The sequence below is a fragment of the Onychostruthus taczanowskii genome, unplaced genomic scaffold, assembly GCF_017590055.1.
Source record: "Onychostruthus taczanowskii isolate IOZ18803 unplaced genomic scaffold, ASM1759005v1 scaffold16, whole genome shotgun sequence".
Taxonomy (NCBI): domain Eukaryota; kingdom Metazoa; phylum Chordata; class Aves; order Passeriformes; family Passeridae; genus Onychostruthus; species Onychostruthus taczanowskii.
The window spans coordinates 5,865,665-5,883,872 of NW_024498795.1; positions in this window are offsets into that span (position 1 = coordinate 5,865,665).

The following is an 18,208-nucleotide window of genomic DNA, read 5'->3' on the forward strand; positions in this document are numbered from 1 at the left end:
TAAAAAAATCAAAAGCTGTCCTGAATTCTAGCCAAGCAAACCAAGTATGTGTGGTTTCGCTTTAGAGAAGCCACAGAAAATATAGGCAGGAGGCTTTTCAGAAAAGGTTTTTCCAGAGAGTATATTACAATTTGAGTTTGCAGCTGGGAAGTCACAGCTACAAAAAGGACCTCAATCTCACAATCTCAGCATTTGTTTACAAAGTAAAATGGACAAATATTTTCTCCCATCAGCATAAATGAATAGCATATGTGTCCTCCAAGAAGAGGGTGTGTTTGAGAAGAACAGTTTTTATCTTCCACATGTCTTTTCTCTTTGCCTTTACAAGAGAAAAGTTCTTGACCTAGAATCTTCTGAAACTTGTATTTTGAGCTCTGGTGCATCCCTCCCCTCACAGGATGTTCAGAGAAAGACTTCAGCACTCATATGTGTGTACAGCTGCTACATTCATGGACACACATTAGCCACCTCTATGCCTTTACTGCTTTAGAAACTGTACATCAAACATTTGATGCTGTCTCCATCAACACCACAAAACTTCCTGTCTTTCACCACCATGGAGCACTAGGACACTCAAAAAGATTCTGTGTGCAATTCCTGTTCTGAAGCCCAGTGAATCCAACAGTCAGCAATGTCCCTCTGCGGGGCAGAGAAGGGATAGGACTTTGAAGCTGACTGGGAAGGTTATAAAACTCGGTGGGGGAGATGGCAAACAACCAGAAGACTTCCCCTCTGTGGAAAGCGAACCCGATGGGTCATCTCTGGCAGTTCCCATGGCAGCAGCACCTCAGAGTTAAGAAGGGCAGTCCCTCTGGTAATTAGATTTCAGGCTATTCACATCTTCAAGCAAAAACCTTGAATTTCATTTCATACATTGATAAGGCACACCAAAACTTCAGGAACTGAAGTCATGCAAAACTTCAAACAAACAGACAGAAGACACAGATGCTGCTGAAGACAGAAATGTGCTCAACTTTCAGATTAGATTCATTTTGAGGTGTCAGAGCATGTGGGAACAGCAGCAAACAACCTACAATGTGTCCAATGCTTTAAAAGAGTATTACTTCTAATATTGGTTTGGGGTTTTTTTTTCAGAGAAACAATGCTTGTCTTAGCAAACTGCTACTTGGTGACTTTTTACAGGAGCGGAAGGAAAGCCACTGGACCACATCCCACCACCCTCTGTGATGGTGCAGAATGACAAGTATTGTGCCTGAAGTCCCAGGGCAAGGGAAGGCTTCACAATCTCTTCCCTCTATTGTAACTCACAGCACCAAAGAGCTCCTCACTGACTGCTGCTGATCCCCACACTGCAAGAGCTCTTAGTGCAGCTGAGCACTGGTGACTCCTGGATCCCTTCCCAGAAAACTCTTGCTCTAGAAAAACAAGCTCTTCAGATTAAAGAGAAATATTTAGATAAACAGCAGGACCTGAGATATAAAAAGCTGGCCTAGCCAAGAGGAGACTAGAGGTCCTATTTCAGGTACCAGAACAGTCAGTGACATTGGCAAGAACAAAGGCTAGCATAGAAAGTCAAAACTTCCTTGCTGAGCTTGGATAACTTAAGTTTACATGACTTTATAATTTCAGTTGAATTTGTGCATGGATATGTAAGTTTTAGAAGCAGACAGTGCTCAAACAAACTAAACTACTGTAAGGTACTCTTGCTTTCTTTTCACATATCACATCAAATTATTTCATTGTCATGGAACTGTAAAGAAAAAGATGGTACTATCTTTTCAGTATATGAGCTTTTTAAAGAGGACATAAAAACATCAAAGCAGCAAAATGAAAACATTTCTAATGTTTTGTTGAATTCAAATCAAATCAGCTTCAGCAGTTGGCAGTGGGATGTCTTTGTGCTGTCCTGTCAGGATGCAAAGTGAGTGTAATTCTCTGCACTCATTTCTTTACAGGGCCAATTTGACAGCAAGGTTTTCATACATATAAATGCAGCCTCCACAAGTCCTTCCATCCAGCTCTAAAGCTCAGGATTATTTCCTGCTGATTTTCAGGCAAATCAACTGCAAATACTGGACAGGCATATTTGTTCAGGCTGTATCCACTGCCCAATAGCTCACACTTGAGAGGAAATTGGTGCCAATGGAAGCAAGCTGGAAAAGCAGTGGACCTATCAGAAGACCCACCAGAGCTGTTAGCAGGTGAAGGACCCACAAAAGAGCCAAGGAGTATTACTGAGACTAATAATGAAATTAATTTTTTGCAAGATTTTCAAAGCATAGAGAAGAAGATGTCTGGACCTGTGGCAGAATGGAATAAAAATAATCATAGGACAAGGTTGATGCAAAAAAATTTTTTTTTTGCATCAACCTTGTCCTATTATTATGAAAATTATCTTCACTTTGAAATGTCAACCTAGCCCAAATAAACAGATTTTCTTGTATGCATATAAGATATATTAAATAGTCATCCCAACACATTAATGGGGAAAGTGGTGTCCTTGTTTACTGTATCACTGAAAAAATTTAAGCATCCTGGCATTTTGCAATTAAAAAATAATAATAATAATAATTTTGGGGTGAAAATTAAACCAACCAAAATCATGGTTTAATGATGAAGAAAAAAACAAAAATACATTCTGGCCAGGAGAACAAACAAATCTTTCAAGGGGAGTTGCTTCTCAGGTTATATATTCATGCATTAATAATACAGTATCATTACACCAGGGATCCAAAAGCCAAATTTCATTAATTTCATGAATTTGTGAAGCAGCTGATGTCTCTAGAACTACTCATATATCTTTTTGCCATTATCTTTCACTGTTCAGTTACTATTCTTTTTCATTACTTGCGATAGAGTGCTTAAAAACCCCTAGCAAAAAAATCTCCTAGCTACGAATAAAAGGAAGAATTTTCATAAGATATTAACTCTCTCCTGCAGAAACATTATTTAAAGAAACCCAGAGCTAGGAGTTGTGGGAAGCATCCAGTCTTGAGTAGGTTTTTGTTGGGGCCCCACCAGAGATATCAGTCTCACAACTCAGGTCTGGGGTAGGGTGGCATCTTCCCTTCCCTACCTCTCCAACCATGGCCAAGCCAGGCAGGATCTACAGTCCACAAGACCAGCTGGCTACTCAAAACACCAAATAACATCAAAAATCCCCTCTGGAAGAGGTCTTCCAGCCTGCCAAAGAGTTTTTGCATCCCAGGAGGGCCCAACAGCTGCCTCTGCCCTGCCCCAGCACTGTCCTGACATGGGTCCCCTCCACTGGTGCCTCCTCTCCCACTCTCCTCATTCAGGGAATCTGAGACAGGGGGAGGTTTGAGTGTGGAACAATTGTTTATGTCTTTGTGCAGGGAAAATCTGGGATTATTTATGGAAATTCAGACGTTGCTAAATAACAGATGCTCTTCTGAGAAGGAAAACTTCTTTTGTTTTGGGGAGAGGGAGGGTTGGAGGGGATTATTTTTAAGGCAGTTTGGAAAAGAGCTGAATGTTTTCTCTGGAATATAGAGGAACATCACTGAAATAAAACAAACATTTCTTGGGGTATGTATTTCATGCAATACCTAAAGTTGCTGAACTTTGTGGTATCCGAGAAAAACAGGACACAAAACAAGCTCTCCTTCTTCATTGCCAAAGAATAAACAAAAATTAACTAAGTCTTCATAACAGTTTGGTCTGTACCCTGTAGAGAAAACTTGCTCCCTTTCATGCTATTGCTCTGCTAAGTGTGGCAGAAGAAAGGGATGCACACACAATAAGCAAAGAATTAAAACTACAGTGAAATCACAAACTACACATTAAAATCTTAAACAATAAAAATGCAGAGTTCAGCAGAACATGGGAACTCCAGCTAATTCTCCAGTTCAGCCGTAGCAACTTGTCCCCTGCACGATCAGCACAGCTCTTCTCCAAGTTTGCTCTATAAACACATATTCCACAGATCTTATTTTGTCCTTTTGTTCATAGTAGAGATTTCAGACAAATCTCTTCCTATTAGATACCACATTTCCCCCTGGTATGGTTAAGAAGACTTCATATTTTTCTGATTTTACTGTAAATGTCCTCTTTTTTTTATATGATATTCCTAGAAACTGGCCCCCCTAAAAAGATTCTTTGAAATGCGTAATTTTCTAATTTTTAACCTCAACTTTTAACTTAAAACGTTGCTTTTTCCTGTAAATACTATACATTAGAGCAAATAATTTCCTGCTGGAAAGAATTCATACTTTTTTTTTCCCAGAATTTAACAGTGCAGCAGCGTGAGTTGCCACTGCAACAAACAACATAACACAGAACAAACATCAGTAATGAAATTAAGCTGAGCTGTGACACATTTTAAAGACATTCTAGATGACAAAATCGCAAGATTATCTTTTATCAAAAGGGATTCTAGACATACAGGGTAACCTTGGAACCAACTGTAAGATTCTCAGGCAGCCAGCACAGCACCTCTGTGCTCCCCTCCCTCCCACTGCTCCAAGGGTACAAATCAGGGGACAGCAGGAACCAAACCATGCCAGACACTGGCTTCCTTAGAAAGGTTCATCACCAGGGAACAGCTTCAGGACTTGATGGTGTGATCTGCACAGGACTGCACAGGAAAAAAGATAATTTAAAGGAATCAGAAATAAAGAGGAAAAGCCCACACAATCAATGCCCTTTTCAGATCTAAAAAGAGCCCCAACCAATAGCACTGCTATGCCGATCTCCTAACACAAGACATTAGCATCCTCTGCCTAAACCAGCCCTGTCGTGGGGTTTGGTTTGGTTTTTTTTTTTTTACAAATCATGATACTCATCACACACCCTATTTAATCTTGTACCCCAATCATTGTGTCATTGCCACTCATTCTAGCGGTGCAGGACACAACCCAGGGACAAGAGGCTCAATTACTCAGACTTTGTTGCAGTGACTATAAAACACAGTAGGGGAGAATTCTGCCCGGCATTGCCATCTGTGAAAGTCCCTGGGCTGCTTTTAAAACAAAACATGGACTCGGGAGATTTCTCAGCTATGAGGTTCTCAATGTTTCCACAGTGGATGCCATGTAAAGGTACAGGCCTTCATCTGGTAGAGGTGATGGCTTGGCAAGGTAAAGAATTGGGAAACAGCACATAGCTACATCTGTCAAAAAATGACACACAGAAACAAGAGCTTGGACTCTCCCATTCATCTAAAGAGGCTGAAGCATGAACGCTTCTAAATTTAAACTTTGTCAGAATCCAAAATACACCAGGATATTTCTGTACTTAAGCTAGAAGATAGCAAGTATTAGGTAAAAAAACAAAACACGCCAAAGCTACTCAAACCACACTGAGATGGTCCAAGAGCTGTTTTCAGGAAAGATTCACATTACAATGGGATAGTAAATACAGATAATGGGATTTATAGTTGCTCTGTCTCTTATGTTCATCCTGGTTCACTACCTTGACTAGAAACCTCAGTACAATGAGGATTCTTAAAATATCCACTGGTTATAGGAAAATAAATGGTACCAGCTCTTGTAGGCATATTGGTTGCTGCTACCATGTACTGTCCTAGTCATGGAAAATGTTCACTGATTGTAGTAAACATGTCCTGATTACTGACACAAAAATATTCCTAAATTAAAATACAATAGGTGTATTAAGAAATCTCTCCTCATAGCAGCAATAGCAGCAAATGAGGAGCACCAAATCCTGCCAGCTCTTACGTACGCACTTCATTGTAAACTCATCAATAACCCCAAATTAAACTCTTGCAGAAGTGTTGAAAGGATGGGGCCATCAGAGAGTCATCCTGCTAGCACTGACAACTTAAGTAGTGTGCTAGCTTCAAGTAGGTTACTCAGAGTTGTAAGATGCACCTCAGGCACGAGGCAACTGCAGCACCAGACCCCATTTGGGGGATACTGGATACTGACACCCTCACAGCTAACATATGTCCCCCAGGTGTTGTCCTTGGCACTTCCTCAGCAAGCATGCAAGTTCACTTGTAACTTCAAGATTTCAAATTATCTTGATTCTATTAAGGCAAACCACAGACTCAGTTTCTACACCAGACGTTTTTTAGTGCACAAGTATTGCATATATAGTACTCTCCAACTCATGAGTGATAGGACCTTATTTTAAAGTAAGTGTTTTCCATGTAAACACAGAGTGTTAGAACAAATCGTCACTTTTAATACAGATTATTTTAATAAGGAACAAGCTAAAACATATTGAGTTTAATAGAAGATAAAATGTATTGATTGTAATAGCATGATAGTACCTTAAATGCAGAACAATTAATAGTTTCTGTCTCTGGAGGGTAACTGGTCTAGAGGAGAGCAGAGGTAACTAGAAACCAATAACACTTTACAGCAGGAGGAGGAAATGGTTACATTCATTGAATTTCAGAATGACATACCATATTTAGATTAAGACATGTAACAAAAAATCAGTTGGATTAACCAGAAAATATTTGGTTTTAAGTTTAAATATAGTTTCCCTTTTGCTATAAACCTATTACTTATACACCATCCTGAAAGTGGGAAACTCTTAATAATGCTGAGCTTAAAAACAAGCATTAAAAAATTAAGAGGAGACATTTTAAGATATTTTTGTTTTTAAACTGAGCATGAAGCAACAGCAGACTAGTTTCATATTCAAAAAGTATTTCATTTATTGCTTCTCTTCCCTTAAGTCCACTTAAATATTCAAGTATTTGTATGAAGGGTACTGTTTTTATTTAGTACACTGCCATGTGGCTGGGGACATGTGTATCTACTTAGTCCAAAATGACATTTTGTATTGTTATGGGATGAGAAAAACCAAATAGACACCCCTTAGATCTTCATCCCTTACTGTAAGAAAAAAATCCCATAAGAGCCATCAAAGCACAATGCAGACTTAAAATAGCAAATTAGTAATCAAAACTACCCAACACATTCATCTTCAAAATAATCACTGAATGCAGAGCCTGCCTCTCCCTGCAGAGACAGAGGATCGAGGGTTGATGATGATGGAAGGCTTGGGAATATGAATCAAGTGCAAATTTGTCAAGGAAGCGAGCGAGGGTAGGCTGCCCAGTCACAGAGCCAAGTTCTTCTTTCTCTGTCCAAGAGCTTGCATGAGAATATTTCCAAGGCAACTCTACCTATAGGATTAGGATTATGAGAAGAAGCATGTGTAGTATTGCATAAAAAAGATGGGTTTGTTAGTTAATAGGAACGTAGCACAGCTTAAATTAATCTTCATCCACAAGAGGTCCATCCCATGGGAAAAGTCATTACACTTGTTAGCCACATTTTTCAAGGCATTCTTTGAACAGGATGAGATTTTCAAGAACATTTATGACTTAGCTGATCACACTGCAACACTGGAAAATCACTCATGATTCCTTACATACTGACAGTTCCATTCCTGTTAGGAAAAAAGGATTTCCAACATTTTCATGAGTGTGTCAGAGAATAAGAACAGACAGATATCCAAGGATCCCAACAGCAGATTTTAAATAAACAATCCCAGTCCACCTTCCGTGTGATTGATAGTGAATTTTCATCTCCTTTTAACCAATGTTGCCACAGAAGCATTATTATACAAAAATGACAACTGTGAACAAAACTGAAGAACAAAATTAACAGGAAAATTCATCTCCAACCACAGGATAAGAGTGTTATTTCCTAGACCAAAGAGCCCAGGTTGTAAGAAGAGAACCAAAACACAGAATAAATGTAGCAGAGTAGGCAGGCAGAAGCGAATGGCAGCACACAAATCAGTGATGCAACATGGACCCCCATGGAAGAGATTCCCTTCAAGGACCATCAGCCCCTCACTGAGGAACCTTGTCATTATCATGCACCCAAGGTAATGGAAGAGCTGCAGACTGACAGATTTGTTCCTCGTGCAAGGCATGACTGGCAAAGGATGCTTGAAGGGTGAGGAAATGCAGAAAATGGAGGCTGTCACTTTGGGAGAGCTAAGATGGGTGCCTAATTCTTTTTTTTGAACTGTGGAAGAGCTAAGCACATGGCAGGACAGGCAGATCACTGCTAAGTCACAAGGAGCCTTGTGGCCTTGGAGCACGTGCTTGCTGTGCGGAGAAGGTCATTCAGTGATTCTCACAAGCAAGAAGGTCAGAATGAAGAGCAAGGGGGCAGTAGCAGATTTCAAAAGAATAATGTGAAAGCAAAGCAGTTTTTTCTCCTAAAAGTGCTGCAATAACAATCAACCCACCCATTTTACAGACAAATAAGCACCCTTCACTTGTATTTGCCAGATACATTTGTCTTCTCTGTGTCTCCCCATCCTACCTACATATGTCTAAGTCAGCTAAGTCAGCTTTAGGCTTCTCTTTGTATCACATCTCAAGACCAATATATGCCTGTTCTGAAGAAATAATAATCCCCTCCAGGAGCTACCTATCCTGTGACCTCTCCTGGTTTGCTAAGGCTCCCAATTTACTTTCCATCTTACTAAAACCTAGTAGGATGCACAAACTCATCCCTCCCTTTAGCCCAAGGACTCCCTCTCTAATCACAAACATCTGGTTTTAAAGCATTTTGGCTTCTACTTTATACTAAACTTAACAGGTTTGGTAAAGCCGTAAGTACTATTAAAACCACGTCTACCAGCTTGCTTGAATTTCTCTTTTAGAGCCTTTAACTTGAGACTTTGGTTTTGCTCTTATGTTAGCTGTTAGTTTCATACATTTTTGTCTAGAAGCCACTCTTCCTGAACCCTAAATCTCCACTGTGCTTCTACCTGCTTCCCTAACCCCCAGCTCAGAACATCACTAATCCTTTCCCACTAGCATCCAGGCTTTAGGACCTGGCAATAAGGCTAAGATACCTTGCAAGTAGTACCTCCAGCTTGGACATAACTCAGCTAGCCAAGAGTGTGTTTGACACATTTCCAGCCCACGGAGACAGAGAAAAGAGACAGTGTCCCCACCTAAATCCAGCCAAGTCCTTGCCAAATCTACTATGAGGCAGGGTGCTATAAGAGCATGCTGGACCTTTCTCCCACTGTGGAGCCCAACAGCCCAAGGCACCACTGGAGTTCCACCTGATGGCAATAGTTACTTTCCAGCATGTTCCTCCAGATGTACCTGCTCCATGTGAAGATTGTTTCAGTCCTATGAAAATAAGACTGCTGACACCAGTAGAGAAGGGGTTGTGGTCTTTTTTACCATGGAGAAAAGAGCCTTAGAAAGTCTTGGTAGACATGTTGCTACAAATGAAGGTGAAGGGGGATCAAAGGATTTACTGAATGAATCTGTCATGAGATGTAAAGAAGACAGAACAACAGGAAGCAAATAATTCACAGAAGTGCTGGCAGTGCCTGCAATGGCCCTCGGCACAGAAATCACTCAGGAATGAAAAAAGGTTTTTTATGGGGCTAAAAGAGAAATAATGTGTATTAGTGCATGGGTGGCAAACAGAAAGATGGAAAGGCTCATTCTTCTACTAACCAGCTTTGTGAAATCGTCTACCACTATCTGGCAACTCACTGTTGGGTCTGGCTGATTGCTACAGCCAAGGTTCCTCCAGAGTTTATAGTGAGGCTGCTGTAAACAAATGCTTTTCCTCTAAAACACATATAAACAAGCCATCCACTAACACTCTCTCACTCCCAAAAACTGTACGCTGTGAAATGGCATGTGAGGTCCGAAAAGTTACTCATATTCAAAAGCATGCAGTGTTGTTCTGTCTATCCCCTTTCAACTTCATTTTGTGACCTGAAGTCAGTTTTGCCTGTGCCAGGGCAAGTTAGAGCTGACTCAAACCCAGAAATTTTTGTTTGCACACAGGACAATGACAATTCTCACCACAGTCATGTATGTAGCTGTTCTACATCATTTATTGATTCTGTTAATAAATGTTGATTTGTAGCCACATGCTCATCAGACAGCAGCTATATGAGCAATTATGCTTGATGACTTAAAATAAAGAATATTAATACAGCACTTTTTCTCTAAATGCATATCTAACTGAGACAGAACAGAAAGAGAAAATTCCTTTGTATGTTAAGGTCAAAGCAAGATTAGGCTGGTTTTTGCAATATCCACGTATCTGGAGAAGGAACTTTTTTTTTTTCCTGACTGTTGATACTAAATGTTGAGCTAGTCAGAAATCCCTCACTAAAAGGCAAATATTAGAAGTTGCTTCAGTCAGTTCTCTTGTTTAACATATCAATCAGCAATTAAAGTCTTGTGAGCCCTCAAATACTGCTTGCAGTCTCTGGGGAACCAGGAATGGTATTCCCTGGGTCTTTCTTCAGATGATCAAATAGGCAAGAACAACGTCCTGGTCTGTAACTAAACCACAAGCACTGTATGTCACATGCAGATCAGTCAGAAGATGCCACACAACTGTTACATCCTTCAGCATCACAATGCATTTTGTACCCAGCTCATACCATGTTTTTCAAGACTATACTTTTTCTGTGAACTCCAACAACTTTCAATCCAGACTTGGAGGCATATTTAACTAAACTAGCTGTCTTCTTAAGATAGCCATTTAATTCCAGCAATAGAAACAAGGGTACAGTAAAAGAGGGCTATATTAAGAGCTAGTTGTGATTTATAAGACAGGAGAACCACAATGACTGAGAAAACAGTCCCAAAAGGGATCTCGGGAGATAATCAGGTTCACTTTCTGTCCCCAAGACCCTCTCACTGCCATTCCTTACTCATGTTTGTCTGAGCTTTCTTGCTCCAGACTTTAGTCTAGAGCTCCCTAGCCAAATACCTCCAGTACTCCACTGTCCTTTCTGCAAGAAGTTTTTTCTAGTATCTGCCCTGCACCTTTTTGCTGCAGTTTTAAAACCTTTGAAGATCACCCTTATTCACCAGAGATCTGGAGAAAGAGTTACTCCTTTTTCTTTTGCTCAATTAATTTTGTTCAATTAACACTCGAAACTGTAATCCCAACTCCCCTCTGTGTCCATTTCCTTAAGATAAATAATCCCAGTATTTGAATTACTTTTTTTTTTTTGGTTCCTATATTATAGTATTTCTCTTAGTTCAGCCATTATAAATTTTTTTCCTTATATTTTTCTGCACCCCTGTAATTCTTGTTTAGTTGAAGTGCCCCAAGCCAGACACTGTACTCCAGCTGCATCCTACCCATTTTGAAACAGATCAGGAACTTTCTTCACACATCTTTCAGGCAAAATCCAGTTTAAAAATCAAAGTACATCCTTTTTTTGAAAAACATGGCAATCACAACTTTCTATTCAAATCGTGACACAAAACAATCCTTAGATACTTTTCAGCAAGAGCTGTTGTTTTTTTCCTGTTTGTCTAGCTCTTGCTTAACCATACTACCCCAGATTTATAATAGCAAATACTACTGTACTGAACTTGAAACTAATTAATTCAATCCCATTTCCTCAGGCCATTTCTCTGAACCCATTCTCCAAGCATCCCCTTGGTTAACCCAATCCTTTAACTCCTTTACTTTCCTTTATCCAATCACAACTACAGTTCTACAGACTTACTAATTCAAAAGTAATGGCAGAGATCTCTCAGGCACAAATCACGGTTATTACAGAGTTTTTGACTACAAAAAGGAAGAATTTAAGCAAAAAAACAAATGAAGAAAAATTAATGTGAAGGAAGGTAAGATGCTCATTGATAGCTGGCCTGTTTGACCAACCCACACTCCTGACATATGTCTGATAACGGATTATGACATGCTAGGTAGGAAAGAAGATATTAAATACTCAAGAATAAGTGCCATTTACAGAGACAACAAAGGTGGAAAATCTATCCATCTTCAGGAAGAATAAGAAAAGAAAAATCCTATCTCTAGATTAACAATGTAGAAAAGCTTTTTTTTTTTTTTTCCTAAATGTCTTGCATATTCTAATTCTGAAGCAGTAAAAATCAGAAAATTTCACTCCATAGTCTGTTGACAATATGACCACTCAACCATGGAGGAGACCCAGGCAGCTGATAAAGACAAAGATATTCATGATTTTATTCCTGAGACAGGTGTTCTAGAGCGTAGCTGCACATGGAAAAACAGCAGAATTAAATTAACCTGTTGAATTAACTGGACCACGTCAAAGACAGTTATGGAAGCTATAAGAGGATCTTTTTTTTTTTAAGCATAGCTCAGCTACCATCAGAGCTGTTGCTCTCAGCCACGTCAGAAAAGCTTGAGACAATTACTGCGCAAAAGTCAGATCCCATGACTCTGAATAGCGTCTTTCTCAAACATGGTCACTTGACAGGAGGTTTCTGCACAAGTCAGGGAATGCCCAAAGCTAAAAGTAAAAGTCAGGCCCTGTCAGCAGTTTTAAACCAGACTAATGACACATGAGCTCACTTTTTGGTTCCTCCTTGTTTGGATTCAAGGTTCTCCTGAAACTCTTGCCAGTGCTGGGGATTTAAGACAGCCTCGCCTATGCTACCAGTGCTTATACTCTGCTCTCTCTCTAAGTGTTAAAGTTGACATTTCTCTCTCCTCCATCTGGTTAAGACCTGTAAAAGCTTTCTGATTACTATTGCCTTTCCCAGTTTGGTTGAAAAAGGCTAATGGGTTCAAAGGGAGTGGGAATATTAAAGGAACGTACTAGAGGACATGCAGGTCTCCTGGCTACAGAGATAACAGCTCCTCAGGGTTGATGAGTGCTTTCTGAGCTGTGTCACACTCAACTTCATTGATATCAGCAGGAAGTCTACTGAAGGATGTCATCTCCCAGGCTCCACAAACAATGTCTTCCTATTCACTCTTTATTTTTTTTTATCATATAAGGCTTGCACAGAACTAGAGAGTTGTTAGGTCTCAATTTAATAAGTATATGTCTGCATATGGATTTTTACAGGAATACTCAATCTTGTGAGCCTCTTTAAGCCCCCTCCTAAGACCAGAATTCACTTGTCTATTCGTGGTTTCTGCACTGGAGCAGGGTTATTCTGCTTTGAGATTCTGTGGTTATTTGCCATGTAATTCAAACAAGGCATACTAAGTCTACCATTTTGGCAAATACCAGACAGAAAACTTTGTCTATAAGGAAAGAGAAATATTGATTTTTATAATTAAAAGCCATTGGACTGCAGATCTTTATGCACAGTTTTAAAATACACTTTGGAGACAACACAGACATTAAAGGCACAGAAGAAAGAGGAAAACTGGGGGTATAGTGTAAGATAGGTTTACCAAGAGTTGAACTTTTCAGAAAAATAGGTTTTCAGACAAAATAAATGAACCAGTTTTCCTATATCTGGACTTCATTAAAGTTCTTTCTACAGTGTCATATGGGAAAAGACTATGATGTAGAAAATGGGAATTGAATTCTACAATTGTAAGATGGCAACAAAGTAACGACAGAGAAGGATGTGCTGACAATAAAACAATTGGTCTGAGGGGGAGGTTTCCTTGGAGTTCTTCAAGAAACTATATATTTTTGCTCATGCTCTTGAATTAGAAATCATAATCAGAATCAAGAGAACAGGGTGTCACAGAGTGGGTTACCTACAAGCTGACTTGTGCACCACCTGCAATGTACACATTTCAGTAGGTAAGGTGTGTCCTGGCGTGCTGCAGGAAGCTGCCACTGGCATAAAGGAGAGGTCCACTGGATAACCACCCCTGAAGGCACTTTTTTTGGGGTTGGGGCACAAGAGGAAGGAATTTCTTCGTTTTTCTCTGTCTGGACATTGAGAAGAACCAGATGACCTCTAGGCATGGAGTTCTGGAAATCAGTCAGCATTCAGCAGTGCCAAGCATAAGGTCAGGGAGCTAGAAATCTCCAAGATTTTTTTGTCACAGTCTGGGATTTCACTAGTTTGATGAGGAACAGAAAAAACAATGAGTCAACCAGTAACAGGAAGAGCAAGAACCACACCTATGATGTCACTGTAAAAGAAAAATATGGTCCTGATATATATGGAGACAAAATTCTTTTCCTATTCAGCAGGAATACAGATTTCATTATAAAACACTTGCATGAAACCACCTCTGTAATATCATACAGACGCAGTCATGCATGAAAACACAAACTGGAACAGGTGGAGATTCCTCAAATGGATTAAGCTAAGCAAATTTGACTTAAACACCCTACAAAAAGGAGGTTGAAAGCAGATATAATGCTATCTGTAACAAAGAGAAGGGAACACCAAATGCAGATATTGATAAAAGTTAGTTACACTGCCAGACATGATCAGCATAACAGCAAAAGGCATAAATAGTCAGTAATACATCTTAGCTGTAAATTAAAAGAATTTTTTTAAAACAGAGAAACAGTACTCTGGCCATAAGCCCAAAGATGTTAATAATTGATTACAAGAGGCAATGGACATAAAAAGTCTATTTTAGCCCAGTACTTTTCTATTCCTCCCAATAAATAGGCATCCTCACCACTGAGAAAATAACTAAGCCCAGCATGTTATAAAGCTGGCAAATTAGATGGGGTAAGCTGCCAAACTGAGGCCTACCTCAGGCCAAATTAATAGGTACAGAATTGATTTTTCTTATGTGGTACAGTATGTGTAAGGGAGACATGTAATCTATTAAGATGTTTTTCTGCATTTCATGCCAAGAATTTTTTTTAAGACCTGCAGGCTTGACTATATAGTCACTAATCTTTCAAAGTGACTAACTTCAGCCAGAATTACATACTTACTAGGTCAGCCACCTGAATTATTTTTTTTAAGTCCACAAGACATTAATTCAACATGATCAAGACTTTCTCTGTGAAGCCCCAGTGCTAGTCTCTGCTGCGAGGAATTTTCCACTTTTTTATTTCAGTTTGAATAAGTAAATTTGAAATGCATTCTATAGTGCCCACATGGTAAGAAATAACAATTTGAAAAAAGAAAAATCATGAAGCAATTGAATTCCACAGCACTTTAGATGAAGCCACATGAGTTCACGCTGTATTCTGGACTCAAATTTGTGTTAAAGGACAATTGTACCCAGAAATTGAAATGTGGAAAAAGTTAAGTGTTTTGTAATAGGGGGTTATTCCCAGAAACAATTCTGCTGCTCTGGTGATCTACTAATTTAAACAACTTCACTCCTCTTTAGGCAGTCTCCATTTGTTTATTTATAGATCATTCATTTATTAATATTTTTCCCACCAACTGAAAGACCTCTTCCCTATAGAGCCAGAGCAGTGTGCAATACAAGAATAGGATAGACTGAAGATGGCAAAATTTGTTTTCCAAGAGTAAAATTTCATTTGTTTCAAATGCTTTTCTATCCAACAAAGGCCAGAAGGAATCACTATAAAGCTCCTTAGGAGACACCACTTCTACAAATAAATGCATGGGTTGAAAATGAACCCCTATACCAGGGTCCATTTGAGAACTTGGAAAGTGCGGCCGTGTTATGTCCACATAACATGGACATCTGGCATCCAACAGAGGTGACAACTCACGAAGGGTAATGCACCTTGTCCCTTTTCGTGGTGTTTGTGGAGCACGTGGCACCACACCCCATGGCGTATATGGTGCTTCTGACAGCAAAGTCTGGAGCAGGGAAAACAGCTACTTCCACAGAAGGAAGATTGTAAACAGCATGGAAAGTTTGGACAGGAGGAGAAAGGAACCAGCTATTGCAGCCTTTCAGGAAAGATGGAGAGGCTCTGTAAAGACAGGACAAGGGGTAATGGTTTTAAACTAGAAGAAGGTAGATTGACATTCAGTGTAAGGAAGAAATTATTTATTATGAGGGTGTGGAGACCCTGGAACTGATAGCTCAGAGTTGTGGATGTCCCACCACTGGAAGGGTTCAAGGAGCAACCTTGAACATCCTGATCAAGTGAGGTGTTCCTTCAAACAGCCAGGAGGTTGGATGATCTTTAAAGGGCCCTTCCAACACCAGCATTCTGTGATTCTCTGTTTCTGTAGGTGTTCAACTGAAACTTCCAGGTTTCAAAACCCAGAGGCTGCATACCCTTACACAGATTATATCAGAAAATTGACTTTTTTCTTACTGTAAAGGATGCTTAATGATTCTAAAAGTCTAGGAAGATTAATCCAGAAAGTGAATCTTACTGTAAATTGCTTTCATGGCTTTGTTTGTTTTTACAGTTAGAGTGGGTTTTATTCTACCTTTTTTCTAAATTTGAATGCAAAAAAATTTCAGCAGAATCCTACTAGTTTACTGTGCTTGGTTCTGTAAAACTTTCCTGTTGAATAAAGAATTCTAAGTTGGTCATATAAAGAAGGATGCCACTGCAATCCTAGTGAAACACTCCATCAGCAAACATGAAGATCTCGTGCTCTCCACAGAGTTCACACATCCTATTAACCCTGTCAATTAGGGAGGCAGGTGAGAACATTTCTGTAGAAATAATTCTTTTCTGAGCTCTCTGCCAAGAAATCCTGAGAAAAGTCAAGCTAAAGTTTATCTTTACTTTGTCCCATATGGTTTTTTTTTATCAAGTAAAACACAGTGCATGGAGTAGTACCATGTCTGAACTAGTTGTAGATAAATCACTCCTCATTTGACCAGGGATCAAAATCCACTGGCTTAGAGACAGTTACAGACATCTAATCAAAGTCACCCAAAACTACTTCAGATTCACCTCAGATTGAAGGTTTCCAGGACATTTTGCCAACTAAGGCCTAAACAAAGGACTCCATGGTCAAAAGTCACAACTTTTGTCCTCTTCAAGGCTTTGACCCATTTTATGATTGAGTCCAGCTTTTAACATTATTACACCTTGGTCAGTTCAGATGGAAAAGTAGGTAGGAACATACTTCACTTGAAACCAGATGCTCCAACTAAGCCATATTGCATAAAAAAATAAGGGAAGTACACCTTCCTTAAAACAATCACCACAGTCAATAAAATGTGATGTGGGGGAATGCAAATACAGTCCCTCACAGAATATAAATAATAGATTATGATTTGTTAAACAAAAAGAAACAACACAAACAGGACACATTCAAAAATAATAGGTTCCACAGAACAAAGTTAGCCCTTAAGTCTGGATTTTGCAAATGTGCATGTATATATAAATATATATATATCTTTACTCACATAGGGTACTTGGAATTCAGTGGAATTAGTTGTGTGCATAAATAAAATAAACTCTTGATATGTATATTTCCATAAAGTGTGAAAGGGAGTGTTTTCCATGCAGTGTAAATTTAATGTCAGATTTATTCTGCCTTTCCTAGCTGAGAGATTCACAAAGAAATAAAGGACAAATAGCAGGAAAATGAATTGCATTGCATCAATTCTGTTATGTTCAGAGCACAAGCTGATATATCAAACACAGTGCTAATGTTCCTGTACACATCATTTTTTCTCATGGTTTAAAGCACTCAGATTACATTTTTTCCCTGTTTATTTCATCTCCACATAGGCTTGTGCATCCTTGGCACAGAGGTCATTTTCACACATGTCAAAGAAGTCTCTGAGGTACCAAATAAACAGACTCTTCTTAGTGTAGTCTATATTTTATCCAGGTCTGTGGAAAAAGTAAAGCCAAATAAAGATTATCTTTTAAGGGAGTCCACAAGTCTGGGAAAATTCTGTGGGTTTTTTGGGAAAAAACTTTTTTTTTTTTCCAAAAATATGGCAAATCAAGGCAAGATGCTATTTTTTAATCATCACAAGGCATGCAAACAGTGAAACAAGAAATAGTAACTGGTTTTAATTTTGTAGAGGGGTATGTTTTTTCTGTTTCTTTAGTAAGTCCCTGCAGGAAACAACCCAGTGAACATCAGAAATTGCAAGTTGGTTCTGCAAGACTTAAATCTCCACTCAAGTCTTGCATTTTTCAGCTAATATTTCAGTACCAGTCTCATTTCCAACATTTACTTCTGTTAAAGCCTAAAGAGAAGAAAAAGAAAAACTTCATGGGATGTATTCACAAGTAACACATGCAGAACTACAATCTTCAGTGCTTGCTCCAGCAAGGCTGCTTGTCAACACAACAAAAACAGGAAAATTATAGTAAGGTCCACCCACACCCCATCTAATAGCAATGGTGAATGAAGACTAAAAAGTGGAAAAATATTATTGACTTTACACACATGGAAATTCAGCAGCTTCCTTTAAATAGTGTGATTCCCATAGAGCTTCTTGTTACCGGTCCTGGGAAGTCACTACATTTTAATGCTGGGGAACTTCCTTTGCAGACAACCACATGTAAATTGGTAAAAATTAATCCAAATTATATAATTAGGGAGGCACAGGAATAAACCCGATGTCCTGGGAAGACTCCACGCAGCTTTTGTAGAAGGAAGTCACATCACTGTGCTGATGTAGCTCCTGGAAGGATTCGACAAGTGTGGAACAGAGGAGATCAAGTG